General features: G+C 33.3%; 2 long non-coding RNA genes across 2 annotated transcripts; both read left to right on the plus strand.

Moving 5' to 3' along the window:
- The first annotated feature begins 497 nt into the window (after nucleotides 1-497).
- Nucleotides 498-4,417, plus strand: LOC135147646 (uncharacterized). Its single transcript, XR_010285318.1, has 2 exons — nucleotides 498-1,200; nucleotides 2,935-4,417. It is a non-coding gene; the product is annotated as an uncharacterized LOC135147646 (long non-coding RNA).
- A 2,490-nt stretch (nucleotides 4,418-6,907) lies between these two features.
- On the plus strand, nucleotides 6,908-10,827 carry LOC135147684 (uncharacterized). The gene is made up of 2 exons (XR_010285412.1): nucleotides 6,908-7,610; nucleotides 9,345-10,827. It is a non-coding gene; the product is annotated as an uncharacterized LOC135147684 (long non-coding RNA).
- The last annotated feature ends 7,432 nt before the right edge of the window (nucleotides 10,828-18,259 follow it).

Consider the following 18,259-nt stretch of genomic DNA (forward strand, 5'->3'; position numbering starts at 1 on the left):
GCCTTAAAACTCAAACGCGCCTAGGAAGCACATCTCCTAGGCGTGGTGTAACAACATGTCTCCTTGGCGGGGTTACCCATGTAATGACCCGGATTTTTAAAAATATTTTTATTAGTATTAAAAGTGATTTTCTTCAAAGAAGGGAATAAGATTTAATATTTTATTCTAGTTTAATGAGTTTTCAAGGTTTTATATTTAAACCCCGGGTTATTGTGTTATTGATAAATAATTGTATTTTTAAAACTGATTTTCATATATTGTTTCGAAAATTCTAGATGATTATTATGTGCATATATGTGTGATGTGAGTAAGTGGTATTGGTGGACTTGTTGGTTAATTAATTATGGTTAATTATGAATATTATATGATTAATTTGAATTTTTGTGAATTTTATATTATCTGGTTTATTGCGTTAACTGCTTATATGTGTTCGTATTTGAGAGATTTCAATTTCTATATGCTCAGGGGAAAATATAGTTTATTTGGATATTTTCATATCGATTTATGGAATGTTAGATGATTTTATTATCGATTTACGGATTTAATTGTGTATATTTATATTTATTTATTAATTATTGGACTTCCGTAAAACCGTCCACTCGTAACGAGGTGGCAAATTTTCTTCCCGGAAGTTTCAACAAAGCTCACCTTTAGCCTAATTTGAATATTCCGGACATTTTTCGTGTTTTGACTTTTTCGATCCGGAGTACGGTTTGTTCCGGAGCCGGTCCGGCGGAGTTTTTCGGTATTCGATAATTATCCGTTCGTCTCGATAAGCGTGAAACGAGATATTTTCTTCATCCTTATCTTGTCATAATTGCCATGGGACCCGCAGACCAATAATTGAGTTAAAAAGCCCCGTTTTGATGATTATCTCGAAAACCAGTACCGATTGGACCCCGCTTTATTAATATAAAGCTATTAAATACGTATTTTCATGCCATAAACGATCCAAAGGGGTACCAATTATTTGTAAATATAAATATACCTTTCTAGAGCTTATTTTCACCCGTAAAATCATTTCACCAGTTTCTCCGCACGATAATCGAGAGAAACCGAGCGGTGTTCTTCGTGTTCTTCATAATCGAACGAAGATTTGAAGGTGTTATTGGAGTCAGAATCAAGCGTGCAAATAGTCAAATCGAAGATATCGAGGAGTAGAATCCATATCAATGATCAAAAACAACATGAGATTCACAGGTAGGGAGTAATTGAAGGTTTAAAATTCGAAGTATTATGTTTTAAATAGTGAATTTTTGCAAACGTGGTTGTTTGATTGTTTTGATGATTCTATGATGTAGAGCATGTTTTTCTCGTCGTTTTGGTATATTATATGTCAATTTTTGAGTTCAATAACACCTTGAAAAGTCAGTTTGATTCGTGGGTTTGAGTGTTCTTGGTGTTCTTGAGTATTTGGCCGGAAAGTTATGAGTTTTGACCGGAAAATTGATCCAGGGAGTCTGGGCAGTAGTGGGTTACATGAATGGATAGAGGATGAGAAGAGGAGTGTACGACTGGGTTTGGAATTGACGGAGGAGCCGTGTATGAGGCCCTCGGAGTCGACGAAAGCTCGCCGCCGGCGAAGCTTTCGGTCGATTTTCCGGCCAGTTCGCTAATCTCCTGCAAAAACGGAGCTTGTAAATATGTTTATGGGGAAGCGTAGAGCGTATCTGCAGTGTTTGGGTGCCGTCTGGGCAGTCTGTGACTCGCCGGTCGGTTTCCGACGCCGTTCCGGCGAGACGGGGGGGAGGAAGACGGCATTTTGCTGTTTGACCCCCCAGGTTTCATAAAGTTTGCACAGTGAACCCTGGAGTTTTAAATCTTTTCAAAAACATTTTATTTATTTATTTTAAATTCGAAAATTATTGATTTTAAATTCAAAAATGCTTTTTAATTATCTCTTTATTGAAAAATAAATCTAATTTGATTTATTAATTAATTTTAATTAGTAATTAATTATTTTAATTGGTCAATTAATTTAAATATTAATTGATTAATTATTTTAATTAATTATTAATTGATTTTAATTGATTAATTAATTGGATTTAATTATCCTTTTTGATTTAAAAATTCTGAAAAATAGTTTCGAGCTTTAAAATATTTTTCTAAATTATTTTCAAGGCTCGATAATTGTTTATGAATGATTTCAAGTCCAATTTCAAGTATTTGGGACTTGATTATTTATTCGAAAAGTGATTCTTTTATCGATTTTAATTCCGAAAAATGTTTAAAAATTACAGAAAATTCCCGAAAAATTATTTTAAACCCAGGAATTGATTTGACATCAAATGGGGACGGGAGACTTGATGTGTAATGTGTTGTTTGCTATCGGTGTAAGGTATTATATGTTGAGAGCGGAGTCAGAAAACGGTTTTGGATGTATCTTTTAATCCGTAAACCGGAATCGAGTGAAACGAAAGAGAGACAGAAGCTTATAAAGTCTAGTTTGATATGACATAATAATATGATTGAGTCGAGAATGTGAATAATTGTTGTGAAATGTGCACAATGTGATTATATGTTATTTGATTGCTATTAATTGATGATTACGTGATATATATGTTTATTCTTGATATTATATACATGATAAATGATTTGAATGACATAGTATCATGACTTGACTGATACTGGATAAGGACATATGGAGTATAGTGATTGGATTTGGTTGGTTGATTGTTGATGGAGATAGGATAACATGTGGATAGTCTAATAAATAGACGAGACGATGTCGAATTTTCGATAAGATTTATATAATCTTTAATTGATAATATGTTATTTGGAATATGATTAGACTATATGGTAGAGTCAAAGCATGATTACGTGTTAAGTGATATGTGATAAGTTTAAAGGGGTATAGAAGTGGGTATCGATATACGTGATATGTATATGCAATAAATTGATTAGTGATTATATTATTATCTTATTCTCGTTAAGGATTTGGACGAGGCGTGTACGTTCGAAGACGTTCAGAAAGTCAAATGGTGTTGCAAAGCGAATAAGGGATGAACCGAGGAAGCGAAGATGTACGGTAGATAGAGTATAGCCAGAGATGGTCTAGAGACTATGATATGCATAGAGTGTGAAAGTGGAAAGATGAGATTGAGATGTGAGACTGGAGTCAGATTTAAGGCAAGTATCCTACACCTTGCTTTTGGATATATTGCATATTCTGATCCATTCTTTTCTATATGTGTTGCAAGTATCCTAAACCTTTCTCTTGGATATATTGCAATTATTCTGATCCATTCCTTTGGTATATGTTTCAAGTATTCATACCTTTCTTTTCAATGTTCGAAAGTGCGAGTATTCTGACCCATTCTTTCTAATCTTCAAGTTTCTAAAGAATTTTCGCTTTACAAATTAATTCGAAGTTCAGATTGTCATTGAAGCATGTGTTGCTCAGTGATAGTTAGAGCTTTGAATGAATTGGGATCTTCTTGATTATTCAACCCGCCATTGTCATGCTGGTTTAGCAGGCTAAATTCAGTTGCTTAGCCGATAATGGAGGATACTGAATAGTTGAGGATTTCCTGAACTGTGATTTATGAAATGATGGATCATGATTTATGAATAGATTGTTATCAAAGTTTGAATTGGAATTATTCTGTTGTTGATGATATTTATGATGATGTTCTGTTAATTTACATTGGTTTCTTGAATTGAATTAGAGAATTGGATTATTGTTTTTATATAAACCTGTGGACCAGATTCGTGGTCATGTTAGGCCAATGAGTGCCTTGGATCCAGTGATAGAGCATGGCGGGGCCTGCTCGGGGTTAGTGCGGAACTGATCAGCTGCCTAACCTTGGTTTTAATTAAAATGTGATAGTCCAATTCAATAATTCTTTGGAAAGATTGAATTTCTCAGTTTAAATGCTGCAAGGTATTGTAAATCATTCTATACAATACCATGAACTCATGAACTCAGGTTGAATCCTTTTATATCTTGAACTCATGAACTTCTGTTATATCATTTCAGAATTTTCATTGTTTATTATTACTTGCTGAGCATTGTTGCTCACCCTTGCTATTCCTTTCTAACCATTTCAGAAAGGCTTAAAAATGAGATGATTGATTGAGATTGTGAATAAGGCTAATGCTAGACGAGGAGACAGAGTTGAGGATCCAGTGGCCGAGGAATGTTCAGGAAAGTTGATGAGGGTGGTGCAAGCTAGAGCTGTGCTATAGGGATTCAAGTGTAAGTCATAGCTGGAATAGTTGACAGTGATTCTTCTTATCGAAGATGATCTGACTCGGTAAGAAATGTTGTGTAATATTAGTGGTGGATTCTAATTTCAATACTGTAACCTGGATGCGATCCTGTTGTTTTTAGGGGGTTGAAATGTCTCTTTCGAATCATTTATTAAAGTGTAAATATTCTCTTGAAATTCTCCTATTATGGCTGTCAAGTTACAAATTCAGGTTTTGAAATCATTCGATTTATGTTCTCATTCAAATCTTTTATTAAATGTTTTCAAGTTTTAAATTCTCTGATTTTATTATCTTTTGAAAAAAAAATACAGGGTTTCAAAAGTGTTTTAAAAGGGTTTTGTGTGGTGACGTCAGAATCCAGACCCCCGGATTCCTGGACTGTCACAGTTGGTATCAGAGCAACAGGTTATAAGTATTTGAAATTAGAATATAGATCATAGTTATAAGTTTTCTAGAGAAGAATGTGGTGTAACCTCACATAGAGGTATGGTGAGATTATTTAGAAATAGTCTAGAGATATGATAGAGGTATAGAATCTGGTTAGACGATCAAGTTGAGTGTATAAGTTTAGAGAGATTTTGATTCCTAAGTTAGACATAGGATTTCTACTATGTTGACTAATTGAGATGATGAATTGTGTGAAAGGTCAAGATTAGACCTAGATAGAAGAGTTTGATAGTGAATGACTGAGTTGAGAATGGTGAAAATGCAGAGTTCAGAGTATTCTGACTATACTGCATATTTGAAATTGGATTATTGTATTGATTTAAGGATGATATAAATGCATGGTTCATAGTATGTTGACCATGTCAGATATTTGGAAGATGTATATTGTTTTGAGTGAAGATATGAAGAGTAAGTGTAGAGTATGAGTTGTATTGGATTAGAAGGAGAGATTGGTAGATAGAGGTTGATAGGTGAGAAGTGAATGATAGAGAGTACGTGGAATTGAGTCCAGTTATTAGAGATGATGTCTACGAGTAAGTTAGAACGTTAGTCCTCGACGACAACGCTTCGAGCTAATCGGGATTTCAAATGGCATCAAGGTGGGCCCATAACCCACAGGTTGATGATCCAGACAATCGAAGATACGTTACGCGTTTGTGCTATGGATTTCAAAGGCAACTGGGATAAAGTAGAAGAATGTAAACTACATGGACCAGAGTTATTACGGACGATAACGTCTACGATGACATCTTACGAGGCTAATACGAGTCAAATCGATTGATCATCAAGAACGTTGAAAAGAAGACATATATCGTACAATGATTTATTGAAGTAGAGTCGGAATCTGAGAAGACCTTGGCAATACCTCTCTTCAACTAAAGATTCTTTTGATTGTTTTCTCATCAGTGAGATATTATCATGATATCTTTTCTACAAAAGTTTTGATAAATGAGATCTTCAATTTCTCAAATTCTAAGATGACATTGATATTGATTATTGGTATGAGTTGGAAAGCAAAGATGTGTGATAAAGGTTTGTTGTGAAGAGATAGTGATGTTCCTTGATATTGTTTGACATTTCTTGACATTCCTTGATACCCTTTCATCTACCTTGATATCCCTTAGTGTTCTTTGATATTGTTGATATTCCTTGATATTCTCTGGTATTCCTTAACATTTCTTCAGTTTGATTGGGATGAACAACCCTATTTATAGGGGACACAAGGTATACCTGTCTGTGTGATAGGAGTTGGATGGGACGCCATCACTTGTGTGTGTTGTGATTACAAGAAGGTTAACAACCTTTAGTAGTGTCTACTGTGGACACGCAACATTAAGTTCATTTGATCGTATTGATCTCCCAGTCACTCTTGTATTCCAATGTGACCTATTTTGAAAATATCTTGTTCCTCCGAAATTCCCAAAGATTGATTCTTGGGAAATGAAGTTTGCAATTGTGAAGGCTTTGATTCTCCTATTTCTTTAACTTTGAAGGTATGCCAAGGTTGATTAAGGGCGGATGAGCATGTGATATTATGAAGCGTGTACAATGATCTTATAAATGATACGTTTTAGTTCTCATCGCGGATTCTGAGGACAGAATCCTTATAAGGGGGGTAGAATGTAATATCCCATATTATTAAATTTAGATTTGATTATTATAAATCTAGTTGTCTAAATATTGTTGTTGGCTTTAATTGAAAAGTGAATTGACTATGTGAATAGTTCTATATGATGATACTTGTTCTATGGATTAATATGGATTATACTGATTATGCGTCCTCCTTCTTTTTCTGATTCCGAGGACGGAATCCCTATAAGGAGGGTAGATTGTAATGACCCGGATTTTTAAAAATATTTTTATTAGTATTAAAAGTGATTTTCTTCAAAGAAGGGAATAAGATTTAATATTTTATTCTAGTTTAATGAGTTTTCAAGGTTTTATATTTAAACCCCGGGTTATTGTGTTATTGATAAATAATTGTATTTTTAAAACTGATTTTCATATATTGTTTCGAAAATTCTAGATGATTATTATGTGCATATATGTGTGATGTGAGTAAGTGGTATTGGTGGACTTGTTGGTTAATTAATTATGGTTAATTATGAATATTATATGATTAATTTGAATTTTTGTGAATTTTATATTATCTGGTTTATTGCGTTAACTGCTTATATGTGTTCGTATTTGAGAGATTTCAATTTCTATATGCTCAGGGGAAAATATAGTTTATTTGGATATTTTCATATCGATTTATGGAATGTTAGATGATTTTATTATCGATTTACGGATTTAATTGTGTATATTTATATTTATTTATTAATTATTGGACTTCCGTAAAACCGTCCACTCGTAACGAGGTGGCAAATTTTCTTCCCGGAAGTTTCAACAAAGCTCACCTTTAGCCTAATTTGAATATTCCGGACATTTTTCGTGTTTTGACTTTTTCGATCCGGAGTACGGTTTGTTCCGGAGCCGGTCCGGCGGAGTTTTTCGGTATTCGATAATTATCCGTTCGTCTCGATAAGCGTGAAACGAGATATTTTCTTCATCCTTATCTTGTCATAATTGCCATGGGACCCGCAGACCAATAATTGAGTTAAAAAGCCCCGTTTTGATGATTATCTCGAAAACCAGTACCGATTGGACCCCGCTTTATTAATATAAAGCTATTAAATACGTATTTTCATGCCATAAACGATCCAAAGGGGTACCAATTATTTGTAAATATAAATATACCTTTCTAGAGCTTATTTTCACCCGTAAAATCATTTCACCAGTTTCTCCGCACGATAATCGAGAGAAACCGAGCGGTGTTCTTCGTGTTCTTCATAATCGAACGAAGATTTGAAGGTGTTATTGGAGTCAGAATCAAGCGTGCAAATAGTCAAATCGAAGATATCGAGGAGTAGAATCCATATCAATGATCAAAAACAACATGAGATTCACAGGTAGGGAGTAATTGAAGGTTTAAAATTCGAAGTATTATGTTTTAAATAGTGAATTTTTGCAAACGTGGTTGTTTGATTGTTTTGATGATTCTATGATGTAGAGCATGTTTTTCTCGTCGTTTTGGTATATTATATGTCAATTTTTGAGTTCAATAACACCTTGAAAAGTCAGTTTGATTCGTGGGTTTGAGTGTTCTTGGTGTTCTTGAGTATTTGGCCGGAAAGTTATGAGTTTTGACCGGAAAATTGATCCAGGGAGTCTGGGCAGTAGTGGGTTACATGAATGGATAGAGGATGAGAAGAGGAGTGTACGACTGGGTTTGGAATTGACGGAGGAGCCGTGTATGAGGCCCTCGGAGTCGACGAAAGCTCGCCGCCGGCGAAGCTTTCGGTCGATTTTCCGGCCAGTTCGCTAATCTCCTGCAAAAACGGAGCTTGTAAATATGTTTATGGGGAAGCGTAGAGCGTATCTGCAGTGTTTGGGTGCCGTCTGGGCAGTCTGTGACTCGTCGGTCGGTTTCCGACGCCGTTCCGGCGAGACGGGGGGGAGGAAGACGGCATTTTGCTGTTTGACCCCCCAGGTTTCATAAAGTTTGCACAGTGAACCCTGGAGTTTTAAATCTTTTCAAAAACATTTTATTTATTTATTTTAAATTCGAAAATTATTGATTTTAAATTCAAAAATGCTTTTTAATTATCTCTTTATTGAAAAATAAATCTAATTTGATTTATTAATTAATTTTAATTAGTAATTAATTATTTTAATTGGTCAATTAATTTAAATATTAATTGATTAATTATTTTAATTAATTATTAATTGATTTTAATTGATTAATTAATTGGATTTAATTATCCTTTTTGATTTAAAAATTCTGAAAAATAGTTTCGAGCTTTAAAATATTTTTCTAAATTATTTTCAAGGCTCGATAATTGTTTATGAATGATTTCAAGTCCAATTTCAAGTATTTGGGACTTGATTATTTATTCGAAAAGTGATTCTTTTATCGATTTTAATTCCGAAAAATGTTTAAAAATTACAGAAAATTCCCGAAAAATTATTTTAAACCCAGGAATTGATTTGACATCAAATGGGGACGGGAGACTTGATGTGTAATGTGTTGTTTGCTATCGGTGTAAGGTATTATATGTTGAGAGCGGAGTCAGAAAACGGTTTTGGATGTATCTTTTAATCCGTAAACCGGAATCGAGTGAAACGAAAGAGAGACAGAAGCTTATAAAGTCTAGTTTGATATGACATAATAATATGATTGAGTCGAGAATGTGAATAATTGTTGTGAAATGTGCACAATGTGATTATATGTTATTTGATTGCTATTAATTGATGATTACGTGATATATATGTTTATTCTTGATATTATATACATGATAAATGATTTGAATGACATAGTATCATGACTTGACTGATACTGGATAAGGACATATGGAGTATAGTGATTGGATTTGGTTGGTTGATTGTTGATGGAGATAGGATAACATGTGGATAGTCTAATAAATAGACGAGACGATGTCGAATTTTCGATAAGATTTATATAATCTTTAATTGATAATATGTTATTTGGAATATGATTAGACTATATGGTAGAGTCAAAGCATGATTACGTGTTAAGTGATATGTGATAAGTTTAAAGGGGTATAGAAGTGGGTATCGATATACGTGATATGTATATGCAATAAATTGATTAGTGATTATATTATTATCTTATTCTCGTTAAGGATTTGGACGAGGCGTGTACGTTCGAAGACGTTCAGAAAGTCAAATGGTGTTGCAAAGCGAATAAGGGATGAACCGAGGAAGCGAAGATGTACGGTAGATAGAGTATAGCCAGAGATGGTCTAGAGACTATGATATGCATAGAGTGTGAAAGTGGAAAGATGAGATTGAGATGTGAGACTGGAGTCAGATTTAAGGCAAGTATCCTACACCTTGCTTTTGGATATATTGCATATTCTGATCCATTCTTTTCTATATGTGTTGCAAGTATCCTAAACCTTTCTCTTGGATATATTGCAATTATTCTGATCCATTCCTTTGGTATATGTTTCAAGTATTCATACCTTTCTTTTCAATGTTCGAAAGTGCGAGTATTCTGACCCATTCTTTCTAATCTTCAAGTTTCTAAAGAATTTTCGCTTTACAAATTAATTCGAAGTTCAGATTGTCATTGAAGCATGTGTTGCTCAGTGATAGTTAGAGCTTTGAATGAATTGGGATCTTCTTGATTATTCAACCCGCCATTGTCATGCTGGTTTAGCAGGCTAAATTCAGTTGCTTAGCCGATAATGGAGGATACTGAATAGTTGAGGATTTCCTGAACTGTGATTTATGAAATGATGGATCATGATTTATGAATAGATTGTTATCAAAGTTTGAATTGGAATTATTCTGTTGTTGATGATATTTATGATGATGTTCTGTTAATTTACATTGGTTTCTTGAATTGAATTAGAGAATTGGATTATTGTTTTTATATAAACCTGTGGACCAGATTCGTGGTCATGTTAGGCCAATGAGTGCCTTGGATCCAGTGATAGAGCATGGCGGGGCCTGCTCGGGGTTAGTGCGGAACTGATCAGCTGCCTAACCTTGGTTTTAATTAAAATGTGATAGTCCAATTCAATAATTCTTTGGAAAGATTGAATTTCTCAGTTTAAATGCTGCAAGGTATTGTAAATCATTCTATACAATACCATGAACTCATGAACTCAGGTTGAATCCTTTTATATCTTGAACTCGTGAACTTCTGTTATATCATTTCAGAATTTTCATTGTTTATTATTACTTGCTGAGCATTGTTGCTCACCCTTGCTATTCCTTTCTAACCATTTCAGAAAGGCTTAAAAATGAGATGATTGATTGAGATTGTGAATAAGGCTAATGCTAGACGAGGAGACAGAGTTGAGGATCCAGTGGCCGAGGAATGTTCAGGAAAGTTGATGAGGGTGGTGCAAGCTAGAGCTGTGCTATAGGGATTCAAGTGTAAGTCATAGCTGGAATAGTTGACAGTGATTCTTCTTATCGAAGATGATCTGACTCGGTAAGAAATGTTGTGTAATATTAGTGGTGGATTCTAATTTCAATACTGTAACCTGGATGCGATCCTGTTGTTTTTAGGGGGTTGAAATGTCTCTTTCGAATCATTTATTAAAGTGTAAATATTCTCTTGAAATTCTCCTATTATGGCTGTCAAGTTACAAATTCAGGTTTTGAAATCATTCGATTTATGTTCTCATTCAAATCTTTTATTAAATGTTTTCAAGTTTTAAATTCTCTGATTTTATTATCTTTTGAAAAAAAAATACAGGGTTTCAAAAGTGTTTTAAAAGGGTTTTGTGTGGTGACGTCAGAATCCAGACCCCCGGATTCTGGGGCCGTCACAACCCACGCCAAGGAAGCATAACAATTGAAGCCTTATGTAGGCCTTAAACCCAACCACGCCCAGGAAGCACATCTCCTAGGCGTGGTGTAACAACATGTCTCCTTGGCGGGGTTACCCACGCCAAGGAAGCATGACAATTGAAGCCTTATGTAGGCCTTAAAACCCAAACGCGCCCAGGAAGCACATCTTCTAGGCGCGGTGTAACAACATGTCTCCTTGGCGGGTTTATCCACGCCAAGGAAGCATAACAATTGAAGCCTTAATAAGGCCTTAAACCCAACCACGCCTAGGAAGCACTTCTTTTAGGCGTGGTGCAAAATTAGGTCTCCTTGGCGTCTGTATGCACTCCCAGGAGACATCTTACTCTTGAAAGAGCATATACGAGCCTGGGAGAACGCCCCCTAAGCGTGGCATGCTAAAATGTCTCCTTGGCGGGGGTACCCACGCCAAGGAGGCAGAGCAACCAAGGCATCAACCAACCACGCCCAGGAGACATAACTCCTAGGCGTGGCGAGCTAAAGTGCTTCCTTGGCGGGGGTACCCACGCCAAGGAAGCATCTCAGGGAGAGGGATGAATTTCTATCAAAAGAATTATTTAATTCTTTAAGAAATATCCCAAAAATTCCAAAAATAGGAAAAAATACAAGAAAAATCATAAAATTGAAATTTTAATGTATTTTGAAAATTCTTTAAAGGCTCAAAAAATTCTAGAAAATTGGAATTTAACCGCAGAAATTCCAATTTAATTGAATTAAGCCCTGGAAAAAATACGGAAATGCTCGAGAGCACCATTACCAGCATACATCTGAAAAGGATACTTGTTGCACGAGCCAAAAAAGATCCGTAATGATGCAAAAACTACTCGGAAGGTCGTAAAAAGGACTTGTGTCTTCCGATATTCCAATCAAAAATGAAGTGCAATCCCGAAGGATACGAAGCAGAGCTATCTTTACTGTACAGTCAATTCAAATCATCTCTCGAATTATTTCTAAGTATTCAAGATCGGTGAGATCCTTGCGCTATTTATGGAACTTCAGACCTTGGGTGATAGGAATTGACAGAAGTTAGCTTTCTCGCATGACGTACGAAGCTCAGAAAGCCGATAAGGTCTCAGCAACTTTTGAAAAGTTTCTACAAAACTTGTCGAAAGTTGGGGGGCAAATGATATGGGCCGGAAATAATATTTAATTATTATTGGATATTAAAAGCCCGAGAATACTGAAGCCCAGTTAAACAAGGCCGGATACTTTTAAATATTAATTTCGTAATTAATAAAGGCCCAATTGTAGGTCCAGTTACGAGTACAAGTTCTATAATGCATCTGATTCTAACAGATAAACATCCCGGAGTTCGAATAAATATCAGCAACGGAAGGATAAGAGTTCTATCTTATCTCTTGCTTCGAGGCGTACTTCGATAAGAAGTCTAATACACGGAAGCATACTTCCATCCGACTTCTGACTCCGAAGCGCCTATATAAAGGGCTCTACCCCTCATAACTAGAACTACGTTTTGGACTTGATTCTTCTCCACGCAGAAGATACGTAGGCATCTCGTATCGAGACCAGTCCAAAGCACGAATCGCTCACCCCCGTTTTTAGTTCTATAACAATACCAACTCCAACAATGTCTTATTATTATGTCTTATTATTAAAATAATGTATATATTTGAATTATTGTCGTAGGAAAATGAAAAGGATTGAGGGGAGATATGTGTTGAAATGGGAGAAAGTTAATTTTTTATTGATAGAAATGCTTAGGACATGCATAGTTGTGTTTCAAAAATAAGGTATTTGTTAGATGTGTTAGTATTTTAAAACATCACTGAGACATTGTTGAAGAACTCATTTACGTCAAATGTTTTAAATTTTGATTTAAAACATCAATTTAGGACACTCTGGGACTTCCTCTTAACCGGTTAAATCGAAATCTTTTACAAGTGCATCTTTGAATTAAATAAATTAAATTTAATCAACATGGCGTAACTAGATAATCCATCAATCAATATATTTATACGAGAAGCGAGGGACGTTGATGTGGCGCCTCTCACGAAAGTACGTTATATTTTTCCAATTTTCTGAAATATTTGAATTACAAATATAGAAACAAAAAATTATTGTTTTTAATTTCAATACACTGGAATAAAGTTACGAAAAATACCTTTTCTGGTCTACAAAACTAAATTTTTCGATCTTGAAATTATTAGAAGGAAATTTTAAAAATTCGAATATATTTGAAGAAAATTTCAACTACCATTTACGATTCCGAAATTATTGGAAGGAAATTTAAAAACTACCATTTTCGATTTCAAAATTATTAGAAGGAAGGTTCAAATTGTCGGTATTTAAAAATATTTAATTGTGGAAAGTTTTCAAATGAGAGGAGAGATATATTAGATGTAAGTTTCAAATCGGGAAAAAATAATATTAAAACTTATTTTATGGTGAAACAACTACAAAAAAATATATATTTAAATTAAGTTATAAATAATATTGAATACTTTATTAAATAGTTCTAAACTATTTTTCTAATTAGTCATTATATATTTAAATTAAGTTATAAATAATATTAGATACTTTATTAAATAGCTCTAATCTATTTTTCTAATTTTGTCTTTAATATTTGAATTTTAAGTATCAATAATAAAAACTTTATTTAAAAATTTAAAAACTTTAAATTTAATTACAAATAATATTTGAAAACTTTATTTTAAATTTCAGATTTAAAATATAATTTACGAGTTTAGTTTATTCAAATTTAAATTCATTTCCAAATTTTGTAAAAATATATGAATATATTAAATTATGTAATCTACTTATTTAACGATCAAAATTTTATTTTTAATGATACATATATGTTATATAGAGTATAGCAAGATATTCTCTTTATGAATTTATTGAGAAAATATTACGGGACCGTCGCGGTGCCGCGGTGTATAAACTATTTATCTTAAAATGAAAAACAGCAGCTGATAATCGAATATGACTTTGGTGAACAGTGGTGGAATGAGAAATAAAATTTAGGGACTCAAATTTGTAAGTAAGTGAGATTATAAAGGACTGATTAAGATTGAGTGCTGGTCTGTCTTTCTTTCCGCAAAAACCCCATTACCAGAAATATTAAGCCTACCAAAAGTAGGGAGAGTCGGAGAGAACAAGTTGCTGGCTTGTGGGCTATGGGCATTAGGAGCCAGCCGCTGAGAGGGAGAGTGTGGCTGAGCAAGTTGTCGCGGATTCGCGGTTAAATGAATTTATCACAGTGAGAAGTTGAGTTAGGGTAATGTCAAGTGTGCGCGTATGATTTATGAGTGCATCTGTTTGAATGTATTTGTTAATCAGACTCTCTTTAGACTAAAAGCAAGTCCAAAGCTGAGAGAGAAAAAAAGTATGTATAAGAATTTATTATAATATATAGGATATAGTAAAGAGAGAGAAGTGTCATATGAATAAGGTTTAAAGAGGTTGTTCTAATGATATAAGGCATCGCTAGAATATTGTTGGATCAACATTTTTTTATCAAATGTCCTAAATTATTATTTAGAACATGTTATAAGGCATCTTTTGGACTCGCTCTCAGTACCCTAAATTATATTGACATGAATCATTCAGCAGGAGCTAAAAAAGTTACACTATTTTTTTGAATCGGGAGTTCTAGCATCCTCTACCCTCATTGGTTTCGCCACCGCTAGTGAACTTCAAATCAGTCCGCAAAGTCTTAGAGCAAGTCCAATAGGTTACCTATCTCATTACCTGTTAATAATATAAAATAATGAATCCTAGTGAGTCTTAGTGATTTAGGTAATCTACTTTTAGTGTCACCGCCAATAGTAATCCCGATATTTGTTCTTATAAGATTATTTTAATAATAAATTTGAGGGAGAGAAGGGGAAAAGGAGGGAAAAACAAAGAAAGAAGGAGAGAGATGATTATTTTATTCATAAATATTAAATATGTAATGACTAGGAGTTACTTATAAATAGGTAATGGTTAGGAGATTTGAGGTTGTGCTAGTGATTTAAGGAATCACTAGGATAGTGTTGGAGTGCCTATTTTTTAAGTATTACCTAAATATGAATTTAGGATCTCATGTAAGTAACCTATTGGACTTGCTCTTAATTTTCTTAGAGCTTGAATCAAATTTTGATTATAACATTACAATGAAAGTTTCGCTTTTTATTTCAAAACTATTTCTTATTTTTCAACAATAAAAATTTATTATTATGAAAAATATATAAATTATTTTTAAAACAAATTTCTCACCTTCCCGTTCATTTTTATAATTTTTCTTCACTGCCTCACACGTATTTTAAGATATATATAATATATAATGTATAATTTAATTAAAAAATTAAATTTCTTTTTTCTGTATAATATTTGTGAAATAAGAATGTTAAATGCATATGAGTCCCAAATATAAAAAAGCCCGGGATGAAAGGAGTATGTCATTTCATTCACTAATAAATATAAAAATTTCTCTTAATATTATTTTTAGCCAACATTTAAATTATATAAAACAGTCCTCTAATCATTTAATCAAGACTTTTTTTTTCCCTAACATGGAAGTAATGATAAATGCCGGAGATCAAAGCTGGTGGGTTTGCTATCCCTCTGATCTACTTTTGTGGTTTATTAACTATCCTGGCCAGTGTTGTAAAAAGCGGGAATCGGACTTAATCGGTAAAGGCACCGTCTAAAGATTAATCGGATAATCGGAGATTAATCGGAGTGATTAATCGGATCATTAATCGTAATCAATTTAATATTATTTTTTAAATAATATATATTAATATAATTATATATAGTATAAATTTATAATCATATAAAATCAAAAGATTAATGATTTTTTATAACACAAAACATGCCTTTATATACATATACAAGTCCAGTCATCTCATATATAAACTTGAATTTGATTGAATCTGCGAAGGAAGATATTGCAAATTTATGTAATTAGAGTTTAAAGTTAATATTGAAAGAGTGAAAGGTAATAAAACAACTTTAATTTATGTGTTTTGTCATTTCCGTGCCTTTTGTTTTATTTAAAATTAAATTTTAGAATTTTAAGATTTTTTTATTTTTTATTTTTAATTTTTTAAATTCACCGATTTTTGACCGACTTTTTCCGATTAATCCCGACTTTTGACCGATTAATCCCGATTTTCACAAAAAACGATTTTTTCACCGATTAACGCTTAATCGAGACGGTGGCCGACCGAACAGCGATTAATCGGCGATTAATCCCGATTAATCGCCGACTTTTAGAACACTGATCCTGGCTCGGTGGAACAACTATCTTACTTCTTTCATTTTAAAATGATAATCTTGTCTTGGTTTAATTTGATCGAATTGATTAAAATTTTGATCAGTAATTACACATATCATATAATTAAAAGGAAATTATAAATCATGTCATTAGAATGTATGTTTGATCTATTTTATAATATATTTTTCAATTTTTAGAAGTTGTAAAAATTAAGTTTTCATTTACAATCAAATATGATTAATTTAATTATTTAAAAATATAATAAAAAATGATTATTTTGAAATAGAAGAAATATTCTCTTACATATATAATCTGTAAATAGATATCAACAGTAACTTTTTTTAAAAAACAAAGGTCTTAATCTAATAATAAAAAGACATACGCCATCTGCACCGATGATCGAGTCGAACAAATAATAAATTGTAATCGCCTAATCTTATGAAAAGACAGTTAAACAATATTTTGAAGATAATGTATATACAAATACAAGTATCCACTTCATGCGTTCTCATTGAAATACTGGTATCCTCTTCGTCATACCCAATGGAGCTACCGTTTACACTATTGACCAGAACTGCGATTCCATACGAAATTTCATCACCAAATCAAAACCAACGCTTACAATCAAGAAATAAAATCAAACCTCTCACCAAGGAGAGAAAACAACCTGAAAATCCAATTCAAAAACTGAAATAAAAGCAAACGGAAAACAAATCAAACTAACAAATTAGATCCGATAATCAAAACCACAAGATAGGCGATTAACTTTCGAATCCGATAAGCTCCGCTTGAATCAGATTAAAAAGTAAATCAAAAACTTCAATGATTTAGATCTAGAAAAACAAACCAAACCTAATTGAAAGGATAGAAAGCCTCCCCCGATGATGAAGATTATTTAAGAAAACATAACAAATAATACAAATTCAAGAGTTTAGGACTTTTCTCCGGTGAAAATCGATGAAAACCCCTCAAATAAATGGAGGCGGCTACTAAAAACAGGAAAAATTTTAGGATTTTGTAGGGTGTGTGAAAGTAATATATTAGCAGTAACTTTTAAATCATAATAATTATTTTTTGACGAAAAATCATAATAATTTAAATAGGCTGGTAAATCAAACACGTTACGGAACAAGAAATTTGAATACACCACTGAGAGCCAGACGAGTTTTATAAATTCATTTACAGTTGTTTCACTTTGTCTTGGCATGCACTGGACCAAGTTGTACAACTTACCCTTTCGATGTATCTGCACGGCCGCGTTGATTTGCGCGTCTGCCTCTACTTTTCTATGCCACATCAACTCAACGACAAAAACACAACCCAAGCCCTACTAAAATCTTAGGTATTACGCAAATTATTTCGTATTCGATCTGAAAAAACTTGATTTCATAAATTATTGAATTCGACTAAAAAATGTCTGTTCTATGATCTGAGATGCACAAAGTTGTCAAGTGCATGTACAGGGAAGGTGTTCGGCTGCTGTATTCCAGAGAGCATGCACGCATGAAGCATATGACAATGCATATAACGCCCAGACCGAATGATTAAAAAAATCGACGGGACAGAACATCGAATAATTGTAGGAGCATATGGGACGGCATCCAATGAAAAGAAAGCACCAGTCAGAATGTAGGGACTTTGTCCAAGTGTCAAATGTTTGGCAGATCCATCTGATGCGCCATGTGAGATTTTACCTTCATCGTATCAACCACTGCCAATTATTTTCATTATTTCGAATTCGACAAGTAACCACCACCAAAATTTGTGGTTTTGTAGCTGGCTTGACTTGGTTTAAAACCGTGATTAATAATTTAATGTGATTTAATCTGATTGAATGATTTGACTTATGAGTTATTTAAAATTTAATAATAAACATAAAAGTGATTTATACCTAACTTATGACTTAATAAACTTTTATAGAAAAGAATTTGAATAATTGAATAAATAAAAAATATCTTAAAATAATTTTGACTTTATGTCTGGGATTAA

Source organism: Daucus carota, chromosome 7 (genome assembly GCF_001625215.2).
Source record: "Daucus carota subsp. sativus chromosome 7, DH1 v3.0, whole genome shotgun sequence".
NCBI classification, from domain to species: Eukaryota; Viridiplantae; Streptophyta; class Magnoliopsida; order Apiales; family Apiaceae; genus Daucus; species Daucus carota.